Here is an 18425-nt window from a genome sequence, read left to right as displayed (position 1 = left end):
CTAACCCTCAATTGCCCAATCTTTCAAAAAGTTTAACTACCTACACTTCAAATACTTTGAGCTTAGCTCCACAATTCTCTGGGGTAGAAAATCTCAGAAATTCACTGCACTCTTCAAGAAGCAACTTCTATGAACCTTGGTTTTAAATCACAAGCCCCTTATCTTGAAACCACATCCCCTAGTTCAAGACTAGTGAAAATATCTCAACATCTACCCTGTCATACTTTAAAACGTTATTTATACAGCACAGTAACAGGCCCTTCCAGCCCAACAAGCCCGCGCTGCCCAATTACACCCATGATAACCTACTAACTGATACGTCTTTGGAAAGTGGGAGGAAATCGAAGCACCTGGAGGAAACCCATGCAGTCATGGGGTGAACATACAAACTCCTTACAGACTGCAGCGGGAATTGAACCCTGATTGCTGGCGCTGTAATAACGTTATGCTAACCGCTATAGTACCATGCCCCTTTAGGATCTTGTATGTTTCAATAAGATCATCCCTCATTCTTCTGACCTCCAAAGAAAACAGACAGAACGTGTTGAGCCTCTCTTAATTGAGAGAATCTTCTCATCCCCTGCCTGGTGAATCTCCTTTGGCCTGCCTCCAATGCCATTATATCCCTCCTTGGTAAGGGGCCAAAGCTGTGTGCAATACACTTGGTGTGACCTCATCAACATCCTGTGCAATTGCAATAAAAACTTGACTCTTTTCAAACTTTAAAACCCCTTTGCAATAAAGAGCAGTATGCTATTTGCCCTCTTAACTACTTGCTGCACTGCCTGCAAGATCAGGAATTTTTGTTTCACTCAAGTATTAATAAGGGTTTGGAACTGCCTGAGATCGTATGGGAGGCGGAAACCCTCATCTTAAAAAGCACCTGAAGAGCTATAATCTATGAGCCATGGAGTGAGAGCAAAAAAGTAGACTGTTGTGGACACAGTGGGCTGAACTAAATCTTTCGTGTGCTGAAAATTTCTATGCTGCATGGATTCTGGAACAGTACACAGTATTATAAACATGGGTTCTATGATGTTAACCTGGCAATCCTTTTCAATAAAAACTGAAAATGCTGCTGGCCAGGTCTGATGAGTGTTTCCAGCATTTTCTCTTTTTGTTTCGGGTTTCCAGCATGTGCAGTTTTGTTTTGATTATCAATCCTGGTTTTCAGTTCTGTTCCACTAGAAATCAACCATTGTACTTTTTTTTAGCATTATTGTATGACCTTGCTAACTTGCAATGCTCTTTCTAATGATTTGTCATCACACACCCCTCCATCCACTTTCTCTTTCACCATGTTTAAACTCTAATTTTCCAAGCAGAACAAGAGACATTCTTGTTTCTCCTACCAAAATGTACCAACCCATAATTTTTATATATTGAATGTAATTTGCTGGTTATGCAAATTTATTAATGACTATGCAGATGTTGTCACAGTCTTCCATACTGATAATGATACACTCATTTTGGTGTTATCAGCAAATATTGCTTGTAGTGCTCTGTGATTTAAATTAGCTTTATTCCATGTATCTGTGGAAGATTTGACTTTCTTTTAAGCAAGTTTTTTTTTAATTAAACTTTGAAGCTCCTTCACCTTCCTAATCATTTTTTGGGACTGATTTGACAACCCTTTTTTTCCTTCTGTCCTCTTACATTATTATCTGTGTACTGTGCAATAGTTTTTCAATTTCATTTTTATCCCAGCTCCTTATTTGGCAATGATTTTTCACTTCCTTTTTTTTTGGTGGAACACATTTCTCGTTGATTCATTTCATCACTGCTTTAAATCTCTCTCTCATTGCATCTGCTCATTAGTTTTTTCCAATTTATATTTGCAAGTTCTATTGTCATTTCTAATGTATTTTTATCAGTCTACTATTTTGGCCTATATTTTGCTGAGATCCATCATGATTATTACTTTTGAATCTCGTTAGGAAAACTATGCCTTGATAATCCTCTACATTTACTTCTCAGCTCTTGAATATTTTCTTGTACTAGATGCAGCAGTTTCCTGTCACAATCTGATGGTCAGTAGAATTCCCCGCCAATGTGACCAATCTCTCATCCTTTCAATCCACTTGAAGCTTCTGTTTCCATCTTAATATTCATTATGTCCCTTTTCTTTCCTACTGGCATTAAACTCCCCCTATTGCTGCAAAATCCCCATTCTTTCCTTCCTTCCCTGTCCTATTTAAATCTATAATACTCTGCAGTATTCATTTGCTAGTCCTATATAACTATGTTTCATTTATCTCTATCACATCTGGATTGTTACTTCAAATTATTCTTTGTGTTCCCCCTATGTGGTTTTGAATGCTGTGCAGATTGCTATGCAAGCAATTAGTTTATATTAACCATTCCTCCAAGTTCATTTTTAACTATTGGTTAATACTTATGCTACATGTATTCCCAGACCACTTATATCGCCATTATTTTTAGCTTGGTCCAACTAACCTTTATTCTCAACTCCTACTTTATCTTGTGAGTTAGATTATTGTTATCAGATCACTTTAAAGTTTAAAGACCTGGTTTTGTTCATTATTCCTTAATACCAGAGGAATTTGCAAATTGTGAGACACATTTTGGGTAATGGTTTTCACCATGTTCTGATAGAAAATAAGTGGTGGATTAGGATCCAAAGTAAGAACTCTAATCTATATACTAAAATTCAGAAATACTTATATTTTTAAAGGCCTTTATTTGTAATTCCAGTCACTTAACAGAACCTCAAGCATTATAAATCATTATTAAAACCTGAGCTTTGGATTGTTAGAGGGACTTTGTTCATGCATTTGATGGTAGCAGACTGTTGTGGACCTCTTTCTACAAAGAGACAAAGTTTGAGAATTCAGGAATAATTTTGGGTAGTACGTTGCAAGACAGTCAAAATTCCAGCCAAAACAAAACACGGCTCCTCAAAGCAAGGCTCTTCATTCTGATGGAAAAGCTTTGCAATCAACCTGAAAACACAGATTATATTTTGGAGTGAAAAAATACATTTTCAAAGTGCATGCAGAGGAATGTAATTACTAATTTCACTCCAAAATACCATTTTTCATCCCACTGTTATGCCTTGGAGAACAGATAAGTGTCTTCAAGTTGATTGCAAAGCTTCTGTCAAAATGAAGAGCCTTGCTTAGAAGCATCATGTTTTGTTTTGGTTGAAATTTTGACTCTTTGCTTTGCAATGTACCACCCAAAATTATTCCTGAGATTTCAAATTTTATTTGTTTAATTTGTGGGATCTGAGAACCACTGATGGTTGGGAGCCACCTTCTTGAATCTCTGCAGTCCTTCTGGTGAAGGTACTGCCACAGTGCTGTCCTAGAGGGATTTCCGTGATTTAAACCTCATGCAGATGAAGGACCAACAATACAGCTTCAAGTTAGGATGGTGTGCGACTTGAAGGGGAATCTACAAGTGCTGATTTCTCATCTACCTGCCATCCTTGTCCTCCTTGGTAGAAGGTTTTAAGTTTGGAAGAATCTGTTACTGTAACCTTACCAAGTAACTGTAGTGCATTTTGCAGATGATTCACAATGCAGCCAGCATATGCCAATGGTGTAGTAAATGAATATTTACGGTGGTGGATGGGTACCAGTTAACCAGGCTGCTTTGTCCTAGGTGTTGTTGAGCTGCTTGAGAGTTGTTGGAGCTGCTCTAATATGGGCAATGGAGTGTGTTCCATTGCACTTCTGACTTGTGCCTGAATATGGTGGAAAGGGCTTGGGGTATCAAGAGGAGATTCACTTGTTTTGAATAACCAACCTGCTCTTGCAGCTGTGAAGTTTCTGGTCAGTGGTGACTCCCAGGGTGTTAATGTTGGGGATACTCGGCCACTGAATGTCAAGAGTAGGTCTTTCGATTCTCTATTGTTACCTGGCACTTTTGTGGTGTAAATACTACTTGCCACTTATCAGCCATGCCTGAATGTTGTCCTGGTCTTACTGCAAGCAGGTATGGAACGGTTCATTTGCTAAGGAGATGCATTAGACATTGCGCAATCTCAGCAAATGACCTCATTTTTGTGAAGGCAGGAAGATCATCTGATGAAGCAGCTGAAGGTGATTGGGTCTAGGATGCTGCCTTGAGGAACTCCTGCAGTGATGTCAGAGGTCGGGATGATTGACCTCCAACAAGTACAATCATTTTTTCAGCGAAGTATGGCTTTTAGCTATTGAATACTTTTCCTTGAAGACCATTGACTTCAGTTTTACCAGGGCTCCTTGATCCTACACAGGATATGGTACATTGTAAACAGAAGCCAGAGATATTAGATTAAATTTTCACATCAAATATCTGCATGGTGATTTTGATTTCCTTTTGATTTTTATTGTATTTATTATTTTCCTCAGGGTTAACCTTAATATCTTGCTGTCAGAATGACAGGCTGCAATATATGGTGTAACTAGTTGTTTACGTATTTTTCCAGGTTTCTTCTAATCTCATTCATTGATGCCTTGAGTTTTAGGCAATGTTCAATCTGCAGGCAAACTCAAGTTAACAGTACAGGGAGTCGTTTTAATATATTTCAAGGGTGGCTTTATGATTGAAGCAATAGTATCATAACTTTCTCCACAAATGCAGCTGGATCTGCTGAGTACTTCCAGCATGATCTATTTTTATTTCAGATACGTAGGTTTTTTTATTCTGTCTCCTATTGTGAACCCATGCTAAAAAAACAAGACCACAGTGTATTGGGGTAACAGTAAGATGCACCCAATCAAACAGCATCTCATGTATGTGTATTGACCTGATGCAGGATTATGTGCCTTGTTTATTTCAATGGAGCAGTGGATTAGGAAGCAAAAGCGATAGTAAGTATATTAAGTGATAATAAGTATATTAAGAAAAAAAAATAGCTTCAGTTTAATGTTTTAATGGTGCCTCTGAAAGCTTTGACAAAGGTGTAGCCCTGCCATATCTAAAGGAAAATCTGACTGTTCCATATTATTTTTATCTGGGTCACCAATCTTCCTATACAGCCAGAGAGAGGCTGTGAGGAAAGACCAGGAATCCCTAGCTCAACCTAAATGCCAAAGATAGTGTTTCCGGTGGTAAGGACACAGTTTATGGTGAAGTTGGAAGCTCTACAGTAAGCAGTGATCAGAATTTCTTGTACGGAGCAAGGGTGTGGCTGCAGAAGTGGAGTCAGGAGTTGCCCTGTGTGGAATTATAAATTCAAACCAGCATTGTTTCAATTTTCCAAGAGCTTTGTGGAATATCAAGCTGTTATTTTGCACAAAATCCATACAATTCAAAAGTACCTACCTAAGTAATTTTTGTTTTGGAATTAGTAAATAGGCAATGGCTATGAGTTCTGGGATGCTACTAATCTTTGAGATTATGTAAACTACATTGGGAAGAAACAGGAAAAATTATGAAAAGCTAAACAATATAAATTTTCTTGGCTAATCAATAATCAAAAGAGAAGATAGTAACGTCCAGGATAGCTCAGAACATTGTCTTAAACTGTTAGATTGCAAATATTTTTTTAATCATTTTTTGAACAGCCATGTAAACATTTTTTTTCCAGATTTATATATTGATGTTGTTTCTACAGATCGAAACTCTCTCTGGTTCGGCAACTCCTGTGGTCCAGCATGTTTTGAATCTGTAGTATAGATCTAGATAACTAATGCTAACTAAGATCTAAAATTAACAAAGATCTGTACTAATCTGTGGTGAATTAACCTACCAGTGGAACCTTTGCACTCTCATTGAAAGTAATCTCAGCCAACAGCATTTACAACTTGGGGAAATTTCAGGTTATGGACAGTTCTCGGAACCCTTTTGTGACCCAGGGTGTATCTATACTTTAAAAGAACAGTTGTCCTACTCAGAGGAAAATGATTGAGGGCAATTTCTGTGGTCTGCATTTTCTTTGGTCCGGCATCAGTCACGTCCCAAGAACATTGGACTAGAGTGTTTCAACCTGTATTGATAAATTTTTAATGGTGTTTTCAGAACTTAATACCATTTGTAACACATTCTTTTGCAGTGGAGTCCTTTAAACTAATCTTGTCCAACAACAAAAAAACTGTCAATGTTTCCTAAAGCAATAGAGGGAAGGTCAACTGAGCTATTATTATAAATAGTGAAAAAAATCAATTAGAAGTATGGATACTGTGTTTTGGTACTGAATTTAAATTTTTGTGAATATTGGGATCACTGTGCCTTCATTTTGATATTTTCCTCTCTTTGGTGGCATAGCAAAAGAAATACCAGGAATTACTGGTAAAGGTGATCACACTTCTGATGCAGTTTGGGGATCATCATCTTGTGCATGAATTTACTACCGCATGTGAGGAAAAAGGCTGGGTTACCTCTGTTCCAGTCGCCCCACACAGTCAAAACAAAAATTAGATTTGAAATGTTGAGTTAATGCCAGGTGTTGTGAGGGCAGTGCCTTCAGTTTACTTGCTGTTAGAGCAGTCTGCACAATTATATGAAATTCCCAGATGATTTAAACAACTTGATCACAACCAATTAGTGATTGCCCCATTCATGAATGAATGTACCAAATAAAGATGTGAAAATGAACTTGTAGACACATTAATTGAATGTTAGGTAGTGAAAAGTAGGAATTACTTTGTACTCTGAAGCAATCTCCCTTATGCCAAGATTTAACCAAAAACAAAGTTGACTTTTAAGACTTGATTAAAAACAGCAAAAGCTGCAAGCACTCTGCAGTTAGGCTGCTTCTGTCGAAAAAGGAACAGAGTTTATGGTCGAGATTTAAAAAAAACTCTTCATCAGAACTGGGAAAGAGAGAAAACACATGAGTTTTAAGTTGCAAGGAGGGATGGAGAGCACAAAGAAATATCTGTAATAGGGTGAGGCCAGGGTTGTGTGAGGATAAGTTGTAGGGGTCACCTGGCCAATGGGTTAATGGGGACACTTGGAGGGAGGGAAAAAAATTGAATGGAAGCTATGAGATGAGGGCAGTTAAGAGAGTAAGAATGAAGACCAGGGAATGTTAAAAGCTGAAAAATGCATGGTTGTAGGGCATGATTAGCAGATCAGGCTGTACTAGTGGAGTGAAAAACTGAACCAGTGTCACAGATGGGGGACTTACAGTGGAAACAGTTCTGACATTAGCTGAAGTTGAAAAATTTGGTATTGATTCCAGATGGCTACAGAGTGTCCAAATGGAAGGTGAAGTGCTCTTTCTCAAGCTTGCATTGGGCATTGTTATTGGCAGTGCAGGAGACCACACTCAGATATCTCATAATGAGAGGGGGATGGATAGTTAAAGTGGCAAGCAACAGAGAGCTCCAGGACACTCCTGCAGATAGTACACAGGTGCTCTGTTATTTAGTCTGCTCTTTTCTCTCTTTCCCAGTTCTAAGGAAAGGTTTTCAGCTTGAAATGTTAATTCTTTTTCTTTGCTGCCTGATCTGCTGAGTGTTTCCAGCATTTTCTGTTTTTATTTCATTTTTCCAGCAACTCTTTTTTAAAAATTTTTTTTTCAGAAGACTCCATTGTTTAGTGATGTGTCTATTCTGTTTGCATTCTTCTCACAAGATAATCAATTTGTAGATGAAGGAATATAAGATCACTATGAATCAAGACCCATTTTATTTATATAATTTTAAAAATTGGTTATCAAAGAATACTTAGAAACAACTGCAAATGCTGTAATACACAGATATATCAGCAATTCCTATTTGCATACTGATGGTAAGACAGATGAAGATAGAATATTTACGAAGTGCATCCTCCATATTTTTATCAGACTAGCATTGCTTTTTTTATTTCAGCATAGGTACTTGGATTGTATTTTATCACTTTTGAAATAGTGGAAAAATGAGAGTGTCTTGTGATTCTCAAACTAAGGACATTGGGGATTTCTCCATGTGCATTGTTTAATACAGAATTCCAAAGTTGTTTGTGATTTACTTTCCTTCTATTTACATCTATTTGCAACCTTCCCCCATGTCAGAAGATATTAGGAGAATTGATGTGAATTTGAATTATTTATGAACTAGTCCTGCTGAAGGCTGTCTTGAAAATCTTACTGTTTGTTCAATGAAGTCAAAGTTTTAATGGTATACTAAATCATAATTACAGATTGGTAAAGGCTTTATCCATCAAAACTAATTTAATACACTTCATAATTTCATAGCACAAATATTTGGAAATGTAAGAAATTAACAAAAGTTAAAGATTGTAAACCTGCCATAATCATATATGTTGCAAAAGTACATTACTGGAGATGCTGGAAATCTGACGATGCTGGAAATTCTCAACAGATCAGGTAGCATCCGTGCAGAAAAAGAAAGTTAATGTTTCTAGTTGAAGATGCTGCAGCAGAACTAGGAAAAGTGAAACAAATTTTAAAATACAAAGGAAAAAGGGAAGAAGATAACAGAAGGAAAGGTCTGCAATAGGGTGGATAAAAGGAGTTTAAGTGACAAAATAAATAATGGAGCCAGGTGAAGTAAGATGGTAAAGCGATTAGTGAATAATAAAAGGTACTATTGGGGGTGTTGTAACTGAGAGAAGACAAACAAATACCTGAAATTACCAGGAGAAAAGAAGAAAACAACATGATGAATGCTGGAAATGTGAAAGCAAAGGCTGGAATTGCTAATTAGCTGAAACTGTTGAATTCAATGTTAAGTCTAGAAACCTGTAATGTGTCTGGTTGGAACATGAAGTGTTCATTGGATATGCATTGGGTTCATTGGAACAGTGTAGAAGGCTGAATAGAAAGAAGTCAGAATGGAAGTGGCACGGAGAATTGAAGTGATGGGCAGCGGGAAGCTCAGGGTTACACTTGCAAACTGAATGGAGGTGTTCTGCAAAGTGGTCACCCAATCTAGAAACACTGCTTCGCCTGGAATAGTGGGAGAGGAGAGAATGTAAGGCCATGTGTTGCATCTTCTGCAGTTGCTTGGGAAGGTGACCTGAGAGGTGCAATGGACATTATTGGAGACTGAAGAATGAAGCAGAACATCCTGGACGGAACATGCCTTTTGGATTGCTGAGTGTGGGAGGGGAAGATATGTCTTGTGGCGACATCACTTTGGAAATTATATAAGATGATCCGTGGAATGTGGAGGCTGCTGTGGGTGGAAGGTAAGGAAGCCTATCCATGCTCTGAGAGGGAGGCAAAGGGGTGAGAGCAGGAAATAATACAGACCTGATTTAGGGCCCTGTCAACTATGGTTCAGGATAACCCATTGTTGGGGAAAAAAGAAAAACTTGTCTGAAGCATTGTTGGAAGGTAATGTCAGGATGGATGAAGCAGACTTGGAAAAACGGAGAATGGAGAGGTCTTTACAAGGAAGCAGGGTGGGAGGAAGTGTAGTCATTGTAGCTGTGAGATTCTGCCAGCTTTCAGAGGATACTGGTCACCAACGTATCCCCTGGTGGAGATGGAGAAATTATGAAATGGAAGGCATGAGAACAGTCAGAGATGGACCATGTGAAGGTGAAAAGAGAGTGGAAATTAGCAGCAAAATTTGTGGAACTCAACTTTATGTTGCAGTTGTTATTTATAACAGCAGAAAACACTGCTGGAGGAACTCAGCAGGTCAGGCAGCATCTGTGGAGGCAAAGGGTAGTTGGCAGTGGGTCCTGATTCAGGGTTTTCTCCAGAAACATTGGCTTTTCCTTTGCCTCCACAGATGATACGTGACCCGCTGAGTTCACCCAGAAGTTTGTTTGTTTGCTCCGGATTCCAACATTTGCATTTTCTGTTGTGTCTTAATTAATAACAGTGCTTTTTCCCATCTGGTTAGCTGTTTGTGAGAATTCTTTAATGTGATTGGCTGCTTAGCAAGCTTGATGATATCATAACTTCTGGATGCCAAAAATTCACATGAACTGATGCCTGGCAGCAGCAGTATAGAGAATGGGAGTGTTATTCCCACCATAATGAGTGGGGCTTTCTTTGAGGTTAGTCGTAAGTTCTATTCCCTTGCCACTAAATTTGAACTTCTGGGCTTGTCGTTCTGGAATATTATCTGTGCCTAGGTTTCCTTAATTATTTGATATTGCATTAATATCAGTTTACATATTGAAATGTATTTCATGCAAAATCAATGAAAACTATTCCAAACTATGAAGTTATGAATTTTAGTTGTGTAAAAATACAATTAATGTGACACTTTGTTTTTCAGTTAACATTGAATTTCATTCTGCAGTCACAAGGCAATTTAGCTTATTCTTATCAAATATTTTGTTTTAATGTTTAATCTGACAACCTTTCTCTTTAATGCACCTGCTCACCTCATGCCAACTGCAATCTATTGCTGTTACATGGAAAGCTGTGTGTAATCTGATGATTCAAAACTGAATTAGGCTTAGTGTAAAATGGGGTCATTCTTTGTAAACAGAATTTTATCAATAATAGAAGTTTTTTGTTAAATTTAGAACATAAATACCAGGAATCACAAAACAGAAGGGCAAAGGTTTGATTCTTGTACTTGAGTCCCACTCTTAGTCATGATAATATAGTGAGTTGCTAAGTGGAGTCTATGCATCTCTTCCAGTGAAGTTAAGAAAACATGTTCACCAGTCCTATGTCAGTTAGTGCAGCATGACAGGAAACCTGAGACCATGCCACCTATCCTCTCATTCCAAGCTTTGTTCATTTGGGGAAAATCTCTAATGAAGCAAAATGCTTGAAGCACTTTCTGGAGGATTATCAAATAAAATCTGATTCTGAGTCAAAAAGGAGACATTAGACTGAACCAAAGAAGTTTTGAGAAGGAGAGAAATGTAGAGAGATTTAGGAACATCTGAAGCTCACTTCAGGTTGAGATCTGACACTCAGGTTGAGAAAAGCTTCGTTCAAACAAGCTGAAGAGGGGAATGGAGTTGGTGTCTAGAAATCAGAGTTTTGGTTTGGGACCAAAAACAGTGAGTTTTGGATTTCCCATTGTTTCTCTAATATTAGAGATTGGACAAACAGTCTGAGATTTTGGAGAGGTGGTTATGAGATAGCAGTGGATGTCATCAGCATAAATGTGGAATAGATCGTGTGTTATAGGATAAAAATGCAGAGCATCAGCGTGGAGATGAGAAGCAGGAAGTGATCAAGGATGAACCCTAACAGGACTGTACATAATTACATAAGTGCTGGAAGGAAAGGCAATGAATTATATAAGTAAGATGTTACAAATAGCTGAAGACTTGGTGCAGATCTTTGGGAAACACCAATGATCACTTACTGCCAATTATCGTTAAATTTTGTCTTTTGCAACTCAATTACTGACCATGCTGCAAGGTCATGTTCAATTTGGTATATTATTTTTTCTAATAATCCCATGTCTTGGAAGCTTATAAGGTAACATTTATAAAGAATCCTCTATCTACTGACCTCCAAGTGATTTGATGAAATTAGTCAGACATAAGCTATCCCTTCCAAATCCATGCTGACCTCTTTCTATAGTTGTTCATTGTCCAAGGGTTCAATCAACATCGCTAATAAAGGATTCCAGTAACTTCCCACATTTGGTTTTAAACTGAATCTGCAGAGATTCTGGATATTATAACCAATGCATTTGCACACTCTCCATCTCTTTGTGTTAATAGCCTTGTGTGGAAACTATCAGTTTATGTACATTGTATAAATTTCTGTTATTTCCTCCATTACCTATTCTTCTTCATACCAAATTCACTTCTTCCTCTTGATTCATCTCATGGCTCTGTTGTGCCACTGGTATTTTGTTGACTTTCTCCACTGTTTACAAATATAAATTCTTCTGTTTTTTTATTATCCACTATAGACCTGCCTGTATCTGTCTTCAGTGAATCCACATTTTCTTTACTGCTCTTCCTCTCAATATATTTATAGATCATTTTGCTGCTAGGCTTTCCCTCAATTCCCATTTTGTATCTATTATTACTTGTGTCCATCTGCTGCTATTAATGGATGCCCCAGTTTGCTTTCCCTTTTCGTCTAATCCTGTCTCTTACCTCATTTGTTGACCATGGTTGTTCAAACAAACTAAGACCCTTTGCCTTTTAGAGGCTGTTCTGGTACCAGATTAAATACTTCAACACTTCCTACTGTTTGTTTTGTTTTTACTTTAACAGTTTAATGTGGGCAATTAATTTCCATCCATCCATAATTTGCTTTAGATTTTAAAATTAAAATAAATTTATGAATCTCACTCCTGTATCTGAAATGTATTAAATGTTATTTTCTTCACTGGGATTCTGCAAAGGAATTTAAACCCAAAAGAATAATATTCTGAAGTAATGCTGACACCCAATTAAGTGGATCTTTTGTTTAACCATTGTTAATTTAAGCTTTAAGTCAATTGTCACCCTGGAAACCAATTCAAAATGATCCATTTAAACAAATAGAAAATGAACAAATTTTTTAAAATGGTTATTCAACTTTTGATTACCTTTTGAATGGTATGTTTTTTATTATTGCATGTTGCTCTATGTATTACGTAAAGCCTTTCACTTTCAATTTTGCTGCTTTTCTTCCTGAAACAGTGAATGGATTTTAAAGTTATCCCCACTGTTTTAACTGATTTTCATTTGAAGATTGATAGACTTAACAGCTCTGAACAATAATTATATCAATAGCTAGCAAGATCTACAGGTGACCTCTGCATTATGGATGTTCTGATAACGGAAATCCACCCTTATAGAATTCACAAATCACTACCCAAAAATTTGAGAAATGGAATGAAGAATGTTCTTGCCTAATTTATGTGTTTGAAAGTAAAAGTAAATTATACAATTTTTTTTCAACTTGCATTTCTTGATGCATATTGCAGATAACTTGGCTTCGCATTATGGAAAATTGCAATGCAGGCCATTTTCTTGGAATGCAACCCCCCCCCCCCCCCATGCATACTGCAGGGGTCACCTGTACTTACAAAATGAGTGAGTGCTTCACTGATAGTATACACCTCCACTTTCCCAGAAAATACAGCGCTAGTTATGCATTTGACTTGAGATTCCATTATAATGGAAAAAGAATCTGACATTTTAATCACTGAAAATGTTGCTTTGTTTTAATCCCATCTTTACAGGATTTGTGCTAATTGTAACATTTGGAATTTTCATGGATTTTGTTTAAATATCCATAGTAAGTTTAGCAAAAAAAAATTTCTGGCATTTTTACTGTGGGGGATATTGTACTCCAATGCAGAAATTCTACCAAATAATCTTTCACAGTCTACCTTTTACTTTGCAATGTAATGCCTGAAACTACTGTAATGAGTATGAGTTAATGCTGCCTGCCATCAAGTGATTCTTCTGTTGTTTGCTAAGCTGTGTTGAAATTACCTTGTATCCAAATGAGTTCCCAGAAACTAATTTGAAAAGGGCAAGTACAAGACCAATTGAGTTTTTGGGTTAGTATTAGCAATGATCAGAAATGATAACCATTATAGGTGGTTGCAGGGCTGAGAAACGGGAGCAATGCCTTGTTCTATCTATTGACACTGCATCCTTAAGCATGTAGATGCCTTTTTACATGTCTTAAGAGGATTGTATATCCACAAATTTCTTAGGTATTGTTTCACTTTGAGGAAAGTCAAATTGCTCACTGGTAATCTGATACCCAAATTGAACACGCCCAACAATATACATACAATGTACGAGCTTGTGCATAATTTAGGTTGTCATGGTAGGTATGCTATTATCAACACAATTTTTTTGTGATTATTCTGATTCATATGCGATCATCATCATATTCTTTGGAACAAATGGTAGAAATTTCAGATGTTTGAAATCGTGCAGTGCATTCATCCCACTGTGCTTTGCTGGCTCTTTGAAGGAGCAATTGTGATTAGTTCCACATCCCTCATTTTTGCTCATTCCCAATCATCTCCCCATCCTTATATCTCTAGCTCCCTTTTTAACATTATTTATGGAATTACCCTTACAGAACCTAGCAAAACTAGGTTAAAATAAATTTACTCAGTCTGTTTTACTGGTGCTGTTGAATCTATAGCTTCCTAAAGGGTACAATATTTTTCTCTCTCCCCTATCAAAACCTCTCATCATTTCATTCTTTCGTTAAGATACTTGAGCATTTCTGCCCCAACTTTTCCAGCCTCTTAACTGAAGTTTCACATCCCTGGTAAGATCCTGCCAAGTCTCTTCTTGCCTTTCCTTTGGCCACAATCTTTGTATTATTTCTGAAATGTGCCAGGAATTGTCCACAGTACTCCTCCTCAACTTGGCCTACCCCATTGAAGGACTTATATATATGCTCACCAAATTCTTTCCCATCGCATATCATTTGCATTGTACGATTATCTATATTAGTACTCCCACTTGTTCACCATCTGGCATTCTGATGTCTTCATCATTTCCTACTTTGCCAAATTTTGTGCTATCTGCAAATAGCAGCCATGTAGAGTGTTATTTTACAGTGAATGCTGGCAATATACATTTATATGCCTAGTTGAGATGTTTGCTTAATTTTATTTTTTAAACGTCTTTATTAAGTTATACATAATGTAATAAAATTGTAATTTTATACTGAGCAAGAATCATGAGTATCTAAATGTGAAAATGGCAGTTATTTGGGGGATAGATGTTAGAATATTACTCTCCAGGTTTATCCATTCAGTAGTTAATTGTGGGAGACCAGGAAGGCGGCATTTGCAATCCCAAATCTGTGTAGTTTGCTGATCATAGCATAGGCACTAAAATTCACTTCATTACATTGATTATGGAGATTCAATGAAAAATTTGCCTATCATGGTCACACAGCCATCACAATTCATTGTTGGGGCTCACATTTCAAAAATTGCTATTTACATGGAGTACTGGCCACTTGTGGGAAACAAAGTCTGGGTACGAAGTAACATTCAAAGTGATGCAAATTGATGAAAAACATTTAGTTCATTTAAAAAATATATAATTGAAGGGAAAGCCACGCTTTTCATTTTTTTTCTGCTGCCACATTTGAGCCTGCGAATAGTGTTGTAGTGCTCCTGAGTATTTGCTAAAACCAGCAATATCAATGGCAAATAACTTTGCTGTGTATGCAGTGTTTAACAAGTTGTAAATTTTTGCATGAAAGTTGCATGTATTTTCTAGCAATAAATCTGCACGATAAACTAAATGTTGTTATGTGTTATTTGCATGGCTTGTTTACATCTTTCTAACAGCAGTGCTGTTGCCGACAAATACATACATAAATTTAATGCAAAACAACATGGCTTTTTAAAAAATGACCATAGTTAATCATAGATTTCTTGCAGCAGAGAAGGTGGCCATTTGACCTATGGAGTCTATGTTGGCTCACAGTAGATCAAGTTTATTTTGAATTACTTCAGTGCCTAGAAGGAAACTATTATGATGGCAAGAAACAGTGCCATTTTGCTTTTGTGCTTTAATAACATTCCTTACTTATATTTAGAATGTATATTTAAATTCACTAATAGACTAACATTGGTCCAAGTTTACCATGCAATAAATTTTGAAACCTAATCTAACAAAATGTTGCTGTCCTAGAAATCCTTTGTCATTCACTTGCTCTTTCTTCCTTGATTTCTATCTGTCGTTCACTGTCTGCCTCTCATTCTGAGAGTCTCCAATATATTTTTTTCACCCATATTTTCCTTTCTCTCAGCACATTACTCTTTCTCTGTGTCAAATTCATAATTCCATTTTTCTCTGTGTATACTTGCTTCCTATCTCATTTATCATTTTCCTTGTTTCTGTTTTATATTCTCCTATACAGATCCTTTCTCACTTTCTCAGTTCTCTCTCATTACCTACATCTTGCTTGCAGCCCTTTCTATTTCTCATCCTCATCCTTGTTTTTCTTTTTTGAATAAACCTCACCGTATCTCAGATTTTAAAACAGTTTAATAGTTTAACTTGAGAAGTATAAAGAATAAAGTTTGTCAAGGAAATGAAAGCTTGAATAGGTTTCTAATGATATATTTTTAACAGCCCCACAATATCACATTTAGACTTTACTAAGCTTTAAAAGATGATCTGTTTCTGTAAATATTGTGCCTCGTTTCATTAAAATTCTAAATAGGTCAACTCTAAAAGGAATATTTAACAGTTTGGTGCCAAATGTGATTTCCATCAACTTCAGTGTACAGATGACCTAAATTGCTCAGCTCCGTTTTCTTTTACCTTCACAGCAGCAACCATGTTGTCAGCATACTGGCAAAGATGCATCTTACTTCTCAAGTTCATCTCCCTTCAGCAATTGGAGGGAATCGGTTGTGCACCTTGAGTACACTGCAGATTATGGTTCAAGAACTGGATTGAAATTTGACTAAAAGAGTCAATTAAACTTTTGCAGCCATTTGCAATTGATGCACTTTGTACAACTGTGGTGTGTGATCTTGTACAATTTCAGGTTTCTTTCATCAATTTCCAATATGCCCTAACAATTTTTAAAAGTCATGCTATAAGTTTTCAGGAGAAGTTAAGGAACAATTAAAAGGTGGATTTTTTTCTGGTAGAAAAGGCATGATAACTACAGGGTAACACCCAAACTGGGGGAGATTTCAAGAGCCACAATGTATTTCATGCAACCTCAGAACTGGTCAGGATTACATCCACTATTTCATTAAAGATCGAGACTGTTATCTATTTAAATTACATCAGACCTAGCCCAAGAAAAGTTGTAATGTTGCTGTCATACTGGAGTTCAGAAATTGGATATACTGAGTGTGTTTTTACCAAAGAACATGGTTCCTCAAAGTAGAAGCCATAACCAAAGGTTTTCCTTCATTAAAGAAATAAAGATATTAATCCTTTTATTGTTCAAAGTAAAATTATTAATTTCAATGAAAGACTATTACTTTACACAGTCCTATCTTCCCTTGAAGGTGTTGAATGCTTCCAGGGACAATGTTGCTGTCTGGTACAACTGCTATGTTAGTTTTACGTGCATCTTTTAAGTTTAAGCAGTGTATTCTGCATTAATCCTGTCCCATGCATCCACAAACAGTTAGACTCCCAATAATAGTCAATTGGCAGTAGTAAATCTCACATTTTTGTAACCTCGGGCACTAATGCACATTGAAACAACCATTCTTCCGAGATTGGTTATTTGGGATCCCGGCCTATATTTCACTTCCTGTCAGGTAAGTTTATTGGATATTTAGAGGAGCTGAAGGTGTGCCACACTGGACCTGATGGTAACATATTCGTGGTAATGTCCTCTGTTACTGACCCTGCTGCCTGTGGGAAGTTCCTTTCTTAACCATTAAAAACACTCAACATTTTAAAAATCTCTATCAGATCTTTGCTCAAATTCCTTTGCTGCATGGAGAGTCTTGTTTTCTTTATCCCATCTAGACAACTATATTTCCTCATCCCTGGTAGCACTCTAGTAATCCTAGGTCATTCTCTAAAGTCTTGACATCTTTCTTGAATAATGGTACCAGAATTAAAACATGCAGCATATTGTCACTGAGCGACACAGGGAAAGCAAGAAATGTGTTTCTGTTAGTGTATGTTGCCCCCTTGTGACACTTCCTCATATGGTGCAATGCTTACTGCATGTATCAAAAATTCACAAGATTTTGTTGGAGTCCCATGCTGATAAGATGGATTTCTTTCTGCAAGACAAGTTGCTACAGGACCAGATTTGATTGAGAGGAGATTCAGCTGCCATCTTGGGTTCTATTTTACATGAAGTTGGAAGTCCTGGAGACTGAATGCAAACACCATCAGAGTACGAAGGATGAGTTGTTAAGGGGATTGGAGCATCAGGATCTCTGTAATTTTTTTCATTCTATTCTGTACTTGGTACACAGATCTTCCAGGGAGCAGACCAACTGGATATGCCTCACCACTTCACATGTTTGAGACTCCTGAATCTTCTCATTACCGGTCATTGTTTATCTGTTTGCAGGTTCTCTGTAGATTCAATCTGAAGATGATGATACCATGCAAACCCCAGCAGCTATTACGATCACTTGTCTTCTCCTAATCACTAGAGCAGAGATTAAAACCCCAAATGGAATAGATGATGAGGTCCAGAGTCTGCAGAGGATGAAATTCAGATCACGTGAGCACCAACTGGAGAGTGATACCATGCCTACTCACAGTTGTATACTTCATTTCCCCAAGTTTTAAGGACAGAGTCATGAAACAAATAATGGATCCATTGAATTTGCACACCATGATGGTGTCCAAATCTATGACAAGCACATTTCTAGTATAAATTATTGCTTCCTCATGGACTGAGTAGTATCTTTAAAGCTTGCTTAAGTCCGGTGTTCTAAAGCTTTTGTTACTGCGGGTGGTAACTTGCATCCATGGTCAGGCTGTTGCTGCAGGAGGTAGAATCTCTGATCTCCCCCAGTCTGTGTAGCAGCCTGGAGAGACCAGGAGGATGACTGAACGGGGGCTTTGATTGATTATAGCCTTGACAATCATGAAAAATATCAAAAGAACTGATGTACCCCCTAATAGATCTGGATCCGAAACAATGGGAGCTACATTTGCTTTCTGTA

The 18425-nt window shown here is 37.2% G+C and overlaps 1 protein-coding gene and 1 long non-coding RNA gene across 2 annotated transcripts in view; both read left to right on the top strand.

Annotated features, from left to right (window-relative positions):
- The window catches only part of LOC127568805 (palmitoyltransferase ZDHHC14-like), a 111704-nt gene that overhangs the window by 88089 nt on the left and 5190 nt on the right, over positions 1-18425 (top strand).
- On the top strand, positions 2918-15058 carry LOC127568806 (uncharacterized). The gene is made up of 2 exons (XR_007956071.1): positions 2918-9087; positions 9133-15058. It is a non-coding gene; the product is annotated as an uncharacterized LOC127568806 (long non-coding RNA).

The sequence above is a fragment of the Pristis pectinata genome, chromosome 3 (assembly GCF_009764475.1).
Source record: "Pristis pectinata isolate sPriPec2 chromosome 3, sPriPec2.1.pri, whole genome shotgun sequence".
NCBI lineage: Eukaryota > Metazoa > Chordata > Chondrichthyes > Rhinopristiformes > Pristidae > Pristis > Pristis pectinata.
This window is presented reverse-complemented; position numbering and strand designations above follow the sequence as displayed.